At 31.8% G+C, this 13126-nt stretch overlaps 1 protein-coding gene and 1 pseudogene across 4 annotated transcripts in view; one reads left to right on the top strand and one right to left on the bottom strand.

The window, feature by feature from the left end:
* Nucleotides 1–13126, bottom strand: part of PRR16 (proline rich 16) — a 490313-nt gene that overhangs the window by 414008 nt on the left and 63179 nt on the right. The gene's annotated exons all lie outside the window — the stretch shown is intronic.
* On the top strand, nucleotides 10625–11023 carry LOC141499348 (large ribosomal subunit protein eL22 pseudogene; annotated as a pseudogene).

Below are 13126 nucleotides of genomic sequence, written 5' to 3'. Positions count from 1 at the left end.
AGTTATTGGGTAAATAACCATTGTACCCAAGAATGATCTAGGCTTCAGAAATCATAAGTGCAAACCACAATGTTTACCATAACTTGTGGTATCTTTGACAGAAAGCTGAACACTCCTACAATAGGAAGTTGAATTCAAAGTAAACACAAGTTTGATTTTGATACTGGCTCCTGAATTAGAGCAGTAATGTCAAAATCAACTAGAAAAGAATCTCTGCAGGCTTCACATTGGCATAGTAGATAACAAATTAGCATGATCTATTAAATGATGTTTTAATTTATTTTGTTAATCATTTCAATTGTATTTTAGTCTAGTTTCCCACTCCTCAATTTTACCAGAACATGTGGTCTGATGGTCAAGATAATTGTAAAATCCAAAATATTTGTCCCCAGAGATTGATATTCTTTTATTGGAGATAAGAGACCCAGAAAATCAAAACTCTAAAGAGATTGAGACAAGGGGGAGGGGAGGAGAAAAAAAAGGAGGAAAGGAGGAGGAAAAAAAAGATGAATGGAGGAAAATAAAGGAAATTGTTTTATTTTTATTTTTCTACAAAACTATTGCATATTCTATAACTGCAAAGAACACCAAAGAATCTTTTCTTCTCATAAGCAGCAAAGCACTATGATTAAAACAAGAAATTTTAAGTGGAGCATCACATACCTAAAAAGGTCATTTCTGGCAAGATTCATTAAAGATTCTGCATTTGACAAAACATAGCATATGGCAAACAATCCAGTCAAGCAGCGTTAAGACCACTCTCCAGTAGAAAAGCATTTTACAGTGCCACATCAAAAATATTTATTAAAAAGTAGTTTTTTGACATAACCTGAAGAAACACATGACACTAAAGTGAAGGAAGAGTGAATTGTCTCTCTATATCTATGCCCTGGTGATCTGTTCTACATATGGTAATCACCTCTTTCACTGATGGAAACTATATTTGTGGGAAGTGTGACCTGGAGAAAATGTTTTATTGATACTTTTCTTATTTTTCAGGGAGCAGGGAAAATTGTTCAGTGCAGCCTCTATTATAGAGAAAGTCTTGGAGAATCAGGAGTATAGTCTTGAAAAGAAGGAAGACATAGCTGCACTGAGCAATTCTATTTCAAATAAAAATTATGGAATGAACTGAACAATCAGAGGGAGGCTGGGAGGATACTCCCACTTTGAGAAGTCCAAGGACTCATTGAAGTTACAGGATGAAGTATTGTAGAAAAAGTCCAGGAGTCAAATAGTGTAGAAAGTACCACTTCTGGCACTGGCCACTAGAGGGGAACATTAGTCCAGAGCAGTTAGGCTACTATCTATTGAATGAGGTTACTATATGGAGAGCAAATCACTTATCAACTACTGACACACCAACATAAGTGAAGAGGAGTGCCCATATTTTTCTCATCTTTTCATATAATGGAAAAGATTGATTTAGGTATTGCAAACTTTTAAAAATTAAATCAATATAATATAAAATTAAAAAGTATAGTAAAATTTTCACCTCAGTCCCCAAAATATTTTCTTTCATGTAATAGAAAATAGGTGAACATAGAAATTGAAAATTCCTTGAGAATCAATACTATGAACTAATATTTCCCTATATGACAATTGAGTAACTTTATCTTCCCATGTATTTTAAAACCATCTATCTCCATGGTAACTAGTTCCTTTGGGAACTATTTTAGTGTAAAAGAAAGACATTGATAAATGCTCCAGTTTACTGGAAGATAATCTAGTGCTGAAATGCAAAATAATGTCATATTTTCTTGAACATATTATCCCAATTGAGACACAAAGATACAGCTTTTGTATACCTTTTATGCTTCCACATTCAACATATTTTCAGGCTCCACTCAAAACACCTCTCTTCTAAAGTCTGATTTGAATTTCTTATAAGCTAAAATTTTAGAACCTAATTGAAAAGGATAAATACTGTCAGTTTCCTATATACACATACTTATGTGCATATGAATATATGTGTGTACACTTTCAAATGTCAAGAATGATTCCCAATGTCACAAAGCTAGTAAGTGCCTGAGTCATGATTCAAACTCAGGTTGTCTAAAATCAGGTCAGTGCCTAATATACTATACAACTTACCAAGAGAGAGAGAGAGAAAGAGAGAGAGAAAGAGAGAGACAGAGAGAGAGAGAGAGAGAGAGAGAGAAAGAGAGAGACAGAGAGAGAGATGTACAGATATGGATACATGATAGATACATAGCCATGTTGATAGAAAGATAGATGGATGGATTATAGGTACAAGTTGATATGTATTATATAGAGATTCAGATATTGATATAGACATGTGCTAGTCTTACTGTGCAAGTCATTTAATCAATCTATTGTCTTCATTTGCTCATATGCAAAATGGGAATAATAATAGCAGTACCATTCAGACTAGCTATAAATATCAAATGAGATTGTATGTAGATGTGGGTATGTGTGTATGTATGCATGAAGTGCTTCATAGGAGTTAAGATGTTATAAAAATACTAGTTATTATTTTTAATTATATTCCTGACTCATAAGCATTTACAAACTTTAGTGGTCTTTTTTTGTTTATTTCAATGACTGGATTCTTTTTAGATTCTTCTTATATAATTGGGACCTATGAGGAAATTGAAAGTAGTTGTGTTTTTTTTAAAAAAACTTTTTCTCTGTAAAAATATATAAGAAAAACATGAGAAGAGAAACCCTACTGTTCTATAAGAAATCATGAGGGATGGGATTTCAGAAAAATCTGGAAAGATTTTCATGAATTGATGCTGAATGAGATGAGAAGAAACAGAATAACATCATATCCCTTAACAACAACGTAGGATGATGATCAACCTGGATGGATCTGTTCACAACATCAGTGCAATAAAAAGGGGTAATTTTATGTATCTCTGATGCAGAATACCATCTTATTCACAGAAGGAACTAGGGAATTTAAGCAAAGAGCAAAAATTATTATCTTCAATTTTTTAAAAAATAATATTAATCTTTAATTTTACAATTTTCCCCTAATCTTACTTCCCTCCCCCACCCCCCACAGAAGGCAATTTGCCAGTCTTTACATTGTCTCCATGGTATAATTTGAACCAAAATGAATATGATGAGAGACAAATCATATCCTTAAGGAAGAAATATAAAGTATAAGAGATAGCAAGATCAGGAAATAAGATATCAGTCCCCCCCCCTAAATTAAAGGAAATAGTCTTTGGTCTTTGTTCAAACTCTTTACTTCTTTCTTTGGATACAGATAGTATTCTCCATTGCAGACAGTGCCAGATTGGCCCTGATTGTTGCACTGATGGAATGTTCCAGTTCATCAAGTTTGATCATCACCCCATGTTGCTTTTAGGGTGTGCAGAGTTTTTCTGGTTCTGCTCATCTCACTTAGCATCAGTTCATGCAAATCCCTCCAGGCTTCCCTCAATTCCCATCCCTTGTTGTTTTTAATAGAATGGTACTGTTCTATTCCATAACATACATATACCACAGTTTGCTAAGCCATTCCCAACTGAAGGACATTTACTTGATTTCCAATTCTTTGCCACCACAAACAAGGCTGCTATGAATATTTTTGTACAAGTGAAGTTTTTACCCTTTTCCATCATCTCTTTAACCCAGTAGTGGTATTGCTGGGTCAAAGGATATGCACATTTTTGTTGTCCTTTGGTTGTAGTTTCAAATTGCTCTTCAGAAAGGTTGTATGAGTTCACACCTCCTCCAACAATGCAATAGTGTACCAATTTTCCCACAACCCTTAGAAAAATGACCATTTTCCTTTCTGGTTATATTGGCCAGTCTGAGAGGTGTATCACAGAGAAGCTTTAATTTGCATTTCTCTAATAAGTAATGATTTAGAGCAATTTTTCAAATGACTTTGGATTACTTTGATCTCATCTGTAAATTGCTTTTGCATATATTTTACCATTTGTCAATTGGGGAATGGCTTTTTTTAAAAAAAATATTGACTCAGTTCTCTGCATATTTTAGAAATAAGTCCTTTCTCAGAACATTAGTTTTAACAATTGTTTCCCAGTTTACTACATTTCTTTTGATCTTGGTTACAGTGGTTTTGTCTGTGCAAAATATATTTAAATTTAATGTAATCAAAGTCATCTAGTTTGTTTTTAGTGATTTTCTCCATCTCTTCCTTAGTCATAAACTGCTTCCTTTTCCATAGGTCTGACAGGTAAACTATTCCTTGATCTTCTAGTTTGTTTATAATGTTGTTTATTATGTCTAAATTCTGTATCCATTTGGATCTTATCTTGGTATAGGGTGTGAGGTATTGGTCTAATGTAAGTTTCCATGATACCATCCAATTTCCCCAGCAGTTCTTATTGAAGAGAGAGTATTTAACCCAACAGCTGGACTCTTTGGGTTTATCAAACAGCAGATTACTATAATCATTTCCTGCTATTGCACATAGTCTATTCCACTGGTCTACCACTCTATTTTTTAGCCAATACCAGACAATTGTGATGACTGATGCTTTATAATATAATTTTAGATCAGGTATGGATAAGCCAACTTCTTTTGCACCTTTTTATTAAATCCCTGGAAATTTCGACTTTTTATTTCTACTTATCAATTTACGTACAACTTTTTCTAACTCATTAAAGTAATTTTTTGGAATTGTGATTGGCAGGGTGCTAAACAGGTAGGTTAGTTTTGGTAGAATTGTCATTTTTATTATATTAGCTTGACCTATCCATGAGCAGTTGATGTTTGCCCAGTTATTTAATTTTATTCAATTTGTGTGAGAAGTGTTTTGTAATTGTTTTCAAAGAGTTTCTGAGTCTGTCTTGACAAATAGACTCCTATGTATTTCATATTGCTGAGGTTACTTTGAAAGGGATTTCTCTTTCTAGCACTTCCTGTATCTTGCTAGTAATATATAGAAAAGTTGAGGATTTTTGAGGGTTTATTTTATATCCTGCAACTTTGCTAAAATTGCTAATTGTTTCCAGTAGTTTGTTGGATGATTTCTTGGGATTCTCTAGGTAGACCATCATGTCATCTGCAAAGAGCGAGATTTTTTTTCTTTTCCTTCCCAATTCTAATTCTTTCAATTTTTGTCTTCTCTTATTGCTGTAGGTAACATTTCTAATATGATATTGAATACTAGTGGTGATAATGGGCATCCTTGTTTTACCCCTGATATTATTGGGAATGCCTCTAGCCTCTCCCCATTGCATCTAATGCTTCTTGATGGTTTCAGATAGATACTGCTTATAATTCTAAGGAACAGTACATTCATTCCTACACTCTTTAGTGGTTTTAGTAGGAATGGGTCTTATCTTCTGTAAAAAGCTTTTTCAGCATCTATTGATATAATCATATAATTTCTGATAGGTTTCTTGTTGATAAAATTAATTATACTAACAATCTTCCTAAGATTGAACCAATCCTGCATTTCTGGGATAAATCAAACTGGGTCATAATGTATTATCCTGGTGCTAACTTGTAATTATTTTGCTAAGATTTCATTTAAGGTTTTTATATCTATATTTATCAGGGAGATAGGTCTATAATTTTCTTTCTCTGCTTTAACGCTTCCTGGTTTAGGTATCAGCACTATATTGGTATCATAGGCAAAATTCCATCTTTCTCTATTTTTCCAAAACGTTTATATAGAATTGGAACCAATTGTTCCTTAAATGTTTGGTAGAATTCACTTGTGAATTCATCAGGCCTTGGAGATTTTTTCCTTCAGGAGTTCAATGATGGCTTGTTGAATTTCTTTATTCTGAGATAGGGTTGTCTAAGTATTTAATCTCCTCTTCATTGAACATTGCAATGTATATTTTTTTATAAATATTCATCCATTTTGCTTACATTGTCAGATTTATTGGCATAGAGTTGGGCAAAATAATTCCCAATTATTACCTTAATTTGCTGCTCCTTGGTGGTTAGTTCACCTTTTTCATTTCTGATACTAGCAATTCGGTTTTCTTCTTTCTTTTTTTTGATCAAATTGTCCAGAGTTTTATCAATTTTTTTTTTCATAAAATCAACTCTTGATTTCAGTTAATAATTCAATAGCTTGTTTTTGCTTTTGGATTTTATTAATTCCTCCTTTAATTTTTAGGATTTCTAATTTGGTATTTAATTGTGGGTTTTTAATTTGGTCTTTCTCCAATTTTTTTTTTTAGTTGCATATTTAGTTCATCTATTTCTTCTTTCTCTCATTTATTCATGTAAGCATTTAAAGACATAATATATCCCCTGACAGCCGCTTTGAGTGAATCCCATAGGTTTTGGTATGTTGTTTCATTACTGTCATTATCTAGGATGAAATAATTCTTTCTATAATTTGTTATTTGCTCCGCTCATTCTTTAAAATTAGGTTATTCAGTTTCCAATTAGTTCTGGGTCTATATTTCCCTGACCCAATATTGCATATGATTTTTACTGTGCAGTGATATGAGGAGTATATATTCACTATCTCTGCCTTTATGCATTTTATTATTAGGTTTTTATGCCCTAGTACATGATCAGTTTTAGTACAAGTGCCATGTGCTGCAGAGGAAAAAGGTATATTCCTTTCAATGCCCATTAAATTTCCTCCATAAGTCTATCATATCTAGGTTTTCAAAAAGTCTATTTTCCTCCCTAACTTCCTTCTAGTTTATTTTATGATTAGAATTATCTAAATCTGAGAGCAGGAAGTTGAGGTCTCCCAATAATAGAGTTTTGCTATTTATGTCTTTCTGTAACTCTTTCAACTCCTCCTTTAAGAATTTGTATGCTATCCCATTGGGTTCATATATTCAGTATTGAAATTGCTTTATTGTCTATGATACCTTTTAAGAGGATATAGTTTCCTTCCTTTAATCTCCTTTAATGCTATCTATTTTTGCAGCTATTTTGTCTGAGTTAAGGATTGCTACACCTGCTTTTTCCGCTTCAGCTGAAGCAAAATATATTTTGCTCCAACCTTTTACCTTTACTCTATATGTATCTCTCTACTTCAAATGAGATTCTTGTAAGCAACATATTGTAATATTCTCATTTTTAATCCACTATGCTATTCGCTTATGTTTTAAGGGAGAGTTCATTCCATTCACATTCAAACTTATAATTACTAATTCTTTATTGCCCTTCATGCTATCTTTCCTTTGTATTTTTCCTTTTTCCCCCCATTTATCCATATTCCCCAATATTTTGTTTCTGAATACCTACCACCACCTTCAGTGTGTTTTCTCTCCTATATCCACCCCTCCCCTTTCTTTCCCCCTTTCCCTTTCCCCCTTTTTCCTTCCCTTCCTTGTTAATTCCCCCTTTTCTCCCCTTCCCTGTCTCTGTTCCCCCCTCCTCTTTTCTCCTTTTAATACTTGAAAGGTAAGAAACGTTTTAAGTTAACTGAGTGTGTGTGTAAGTTTACTTTAAGCCAAGTCTGATGAAAGGAAGATTCACATGTTTTACTGTGACTTTCTTCACTCTGCCATTTGGCCAAAGTACTTATCTTCAGTTTTTAAAGCTGTCTTATATATTATATAATTTTTGCTTTTTCTAATCTTTTCTCTCTTCATTTTAGATCTGTTTCTTCTCTCACATCAGCTTCAATTTTGATCTATGTACATCATGAATGCAAATGTAAAGACTAAATCAAATTGTCTTCTGTTGGGGAGAGAGAAGAGGGAAAGGAGGGAGAGGCAAAAAAAAACCCATAAAATTCTAAACCTTTCCAAAAATTGATTGATAGAAACTACCTTTGTATGAAATTGGAAAACAAATAAAATATTTATATAATGGAAAAATTAAAAAATTAAAAAAAATTTTTCTCTGGGAAAATATGCTAGAATAAAATGAGGAAAAGAGACAAAACTTACATTCCTATTTGTTTTTGACTTGCATGTTAGAAAATGCTTTCTGTATTTAGAAGATATAAGAGAAAAATATTAAAATTCTATCCATCTCTACCTGTTACAATTTAAACAACTGGAATGCCTCTACAAATACCCTGATGGCATGCTGAAAGAGGAACAGCATTGATTTTATACAATCAGGGATGCCTTATAAGGAAGTAGATCTGAATTGGTTACAAGTTTCCCTTCAATGTATAAATGAATGGATGAAAATCATTAATTTGGTATTAAATATGTGACAATCCTGTGTTAACAGGAAAATATGAATGCAAAGGAAAAGGATCCTCAGTTCTTTAAGAATTTAAATTCTCATAGGTGAAATAGATGATAAAAGGCGGTGATGATGAGGGAAGATAATTCTCATCTGGTGAGTCATAAAGATAGTAAGTTGAGCTATAAGCAGCTAAGTGAAAGCCACATTCCAGGAACAAGGGAATTGTACTATTCATTTGGTTATTGTGTCCAGAATATAAGGTAGAAAACCAATGGAAAGGAAGTGTGAGCTGCATTGCAACAGAGAAGACCATAAACAATATTGTTCCTCATTGTTCCTGAATAGATACAATGAGCTATGTAGTTTTATAATACATCATTTAAAATGCATTAATAGTCTCAGTGATAATGCTTGCTCTAGTATGAATAGATGTTGAATGAATTGAGCAGAACCGGGAAAACATTGTACATTAAGAGAAACACTGTTAAATCATCAACCATGATGCAAGCAAGTTCTCTCAATTATTCAGTGAACAAGGATAATTCTGTTAAGGAAAATACCATCCATATCCAGAGAAGAAACTATGGAGTCTGAATGCAGAGCAAGCATACTATGTTTACTTTTTACATTCTCTTTTTATGTTTTCTTTCTTTCTCATGTGTTTTCTCTTAGTTCTAATTCTTGTAAATCATGACTAATATGGAAAAGGTGAAAGTTGATTGTACATATACAATCTATCTCAAACTGTTCCCTGTCATGGGGAGAGGAAAGAATGGGAGGAAATGTGGGAGAAATGGGAGAAAATTATGGAATTCAAAAGCTTGCAAAAGAATGAATGTAGACATTTATCTATATTTGGAAAATAAATAAAAGTTATAAAACAAAAGTGATATTCCAAGAAAAAAATGACAAAGGAAAACCCTACTGTGAAGTAGATGTTCATTTCCCACATAGCTGCATAATTCAGGTGATTCAGGTAAATTCATTTATATGCAATAAAGATTTCAATGAACTATAAAAATATAGTTATATATATATTTATATACATATATAGTTTTAAACTATAAAAATGAACTATTCTGCAATTAATTTTATTAATAGCCATTCCTTGATTTTGGCTACAATTTAAAAAAATCATAATATTTATTCATAATCCTTCTCATAAATTCCTGTGTCAAAAGATTGACAGCAATACAGACTATTGTTAAGAACATGACTCTTCTAATTAGCAAAAGTATATAAGTAGTCATAGTATGAAATATTATAGAAGTAAACAGGTATATTGTACATTGTAATTTGCAATATTACCATTGCATCAGAATAAATCATTTTAAGAGCTATATAATTTACCCTTAAACATTTTCTGTTTAATATTTTATGAATGAAACCAAGATCTATACTTTTAAAAAATCACACTTATGAATGAATGTAATGCTTTTGGAACTGAAACACATTATTTCCCAGAAATTCTCAAAGAGATGATGTCTACATCTTTATTACATAACAAAAAAATCTTCTAATATCTTGACTACCTAGAGAATAAAGCAGCCCAACTTTATACTGAGTAGCAAAATTGAAGCATATGCTCCTCTCATCAAAGCCTTGTCCTACAGAGGATCTATTAAGCTAATGAAGTTATATTTTATGGTCCTAATGGCATTCAATATGGCTATAAAGGAAAAAAATCTAAATATACCCAATTAGGGTCAAATAGAATCAAAACATATATAAGGGAGTAATATACATGTCCTTCTGTATTTTTTCCCTGAAAAAAGTGAAGCATATCAGCTGAGACAATTTAGAAAAAATTTAAAAGCTAATGACCAAAATGGATGATTAGTTTTTAAAAACCCATTATTTATTATTAATTTTCACAACCCTCTTTCCTCATATATCTTTCTATTGCAATTTTTTTTAAAAAGGCATATATTTTCATGTCAGGGATATTACAAATGTGATAAATAATGGAAATTAAAATGGAAAGAAATTAAACAAAGGACACAGTTGAAGAAAACTAAAATATTACCTCAAAGAAAAAATACCATGCTTTAAGAGAAACAAAAAAGAATAAAATAAAATCATTTATTAAGAAATGAATTAAAATCACTTTTTATTAATCAGGTTGTAGATGAGATGCAAGGTGTGCACTAAACATGATTGCTTCTTTTATTATGTTTATACTCTAGGTGAAGGATAGAACACATCCATAAATGAAGTAGTATGTTCTAGACAAATATTATGTGAGGTATTGTGAAATAGGATGATAGAGGATGCAGAGGACGTTGCCACTGACAATCATGGGATCACATTGAAAGTAAAAGTCATTTTGGAGCAGTTTGGGAAAGACTTAGTTTATGGTTTGATAATCAAATGGAGGCTAGAAAAGATATTTCACTATCCAGGACAGCATCATCTGTAATATTAATGTAAATATAAGTAATGTACCATTTTTTTTGAAAATGCTTAAGTTGTCTTGATGGAGCTGTCCTACAGGCTTATTTTGGAATTTAATTTAGATATATATGCTACCCTTTCTGCCTGCTCGATCACCATGGCTCCTGTGAAGAGATCTGCGATGAAGGGCGGCAAAAAAAAGAAGCAAGTTCTCAAGTTCACCCTTGATGTACCCATCCTGTGGAAGATGGGATTATGGTTGCTGTTAATTTTGAACAATTTTTACAAGAACGAATCAAAGTGAATGGAAAGGCTGGCAACCTCAGTGGTGGAGTTGTAACCATTGAGAGAAGCAAGAGTAAGATAACCATGACATTAGAGGTGCCCTTCTCTAAAAGGTATTTGAAGTACCTGACAAAGAAATACTTAAAGAAGAACAATCTACACGATTGGCTCTGGGTGGTGGCCAATAGCAAGGAGAATTATGAATTACGGTACTTCCAGATCAACCAGGATGAAGAGGAGGAAGAGGAGGAAGATTAAACCCTTTTGGGTATGGATATATTTTGTATATGATCTTGAATAAAACTTGAACCAAAAAAAGAAGTATATGCTAGAAATAATATTTGGAAGTAATCAAAGATCAAAGTAGTATTAGCAATTGAAGCCATATAAATGAATAAGATTGCCATTGCAAAGAATATAGAAAATACCACTGGATCATGAGAAGCAATCATAGAATGAGGCAAGAAGTGAACATGAAACAATGACGGAAAGAGAAAAGGATTAGCTAAAGGAGTGAAAGAAAAATAAAAAGGACATACAACCATCGAGGTCAAGTCAATAGCGAATATTCAGAAGGTAAAAAATGATTAATAGTTTGAACAATTACATTCATGTAATAATACTGATTTAAATAACATCAATATGAGAATTTAGATTATCATTAAAAACCTTTGAAAGAATCAGATCGATTGTAACTGAATTCGTTTGTATATAACTGAAGCTAGATTGCAGTGACAAAAAGAAAGTCCTTATTAGAGATATAAATATCATTTAGCTTACTTTCAAGAATATTATTTTAATTTCTAAACATATCTCATTTCCCTTCCCTACCTACTGGACATCCTTTGTAACAAGCATTATTCCAAAAAAAAAAAAAAAGAAAAAAATGATTCAAACAAATTGAACAATAGATCCACTCTAACAGTATGTGTAATGTTATGCATTGTTGTTCTCCACCTCTGTATAGAAAGGACAAAAAAGTTTATTTTCTCAACTTTTCTCTACATCAGACATAATCCTATTAATTACTGTTCAATTTTAATTCTTCTTCCCATGTGCATTATTGAAACTATTGTTTATATTATTATCCTAGGTTTACTCAGTTCACTCTGCATCTATATGTATATGTGTGTGTGTGTTTGTGTGTGTGTGTGTGTTTCCACACTTCAAGGAATTCTTCCCATTTTTCATTTTTATAATACAATTATACTACATTCATGTACACAATTTACCTAGCCATTCCCTAACTGACAAATCTTGACATGGTTTGCAGTTATTTTATTTTACTAAAAGTATTGCTATGATTTAATCAAAAATATTTATTTGTTTCAGCCTTTGTTGGGTTTATACCTCAAAAATAGGAAAAATGTATCAAATGATAGATAAATTCTCTTTAATCCCAGATACTCATCTCCAGATCTAGATAGCATGAAATGTATGAAATAAAATGAAATAACAAATAGAAAGAGAAAAATGAAGAAATTCAAATAAAATATATCTCATAAGGCAAAAGCAAATAATAGAAGAGCAAGTAAGCAAAAAGGCATCCAAACAGAAGGAAATACTGTGTCCAAAGAAATATTGTCATTAATGAAATCTCCCTAATAAAATAACATAAAAATCACATCGTATCCTTCATACAAAAAAGAAAGAAAAACTTCATGAAATTCCATGTTTGTAGGAAAAGCTCAGTAAAAAGAATTAAATGAAAGTATGCATAGAGGAATATAAGCTCTTAAAATACTCAAAAAGGAAAACAAAATATTTTTGTGACAATGTAAATGTAGGACACATATGTATGTATATGTGTTCATCTGCATACCTTGTATACATATAAACATATACATATATATGTATATATGCATATGTGTGTGTGTTTAAATTTCAGAAAGTATTTTACATATGATAATTCAATTGATCTTCACAACAACCTATTAGGTAGATTATAGAGCTTTTAAGAAATCTATTGAAATTCTGTATCACATATTTAATTCAGGTCTTCATGATGACAATTCCTGTGTCAACTAGATTCTATTAGTTTGCAGTTAAATTTGAAGGAAATGAAAATAATAAAAAAAATGAAATGAACAAATGTGAAACGCTTTGTTCTCCTCAGAAATACAATGACCAAGACAATCATAAAGAATAGATGGAAAATGACATCCAAATCCAGACAAAGAACGAGGGAGAATGAAGGCATTCTATTTTCACCTTTTTTATTTTTGCTTTTTCATTCTCATGGATTTTTCCCATCGTTCTTATTCTTTCATGACATGACCAATGTGGAAATACATTGAACATAATTGTACATATATAACCTAATTAATATTGTTTATTGTATTGGAGAGTAGGGGAAAGAGGGAAGGAAAAATGA

Source organism: Macrotis lagotis, chromosome X (genome assembly GCF_037893015.1).
Source record: "Macrotis lagotis isolate mMagLag1 chromosome X, bilby.v1.9.chrom.fasta, whole genome shotgun sequence".
Taxonomy (NCBI): Eukaryota; Metazoa; Chordata; class Mammalia; order Peramelemorphia; family Peramelidae; genus Macrotis; species Macrotis lagotis.
The sequence above is the reverse complement of the archived record's forward strand: the minus strand, read 5'-3'. Positions and strand labels throughout refer to the sequence as shown.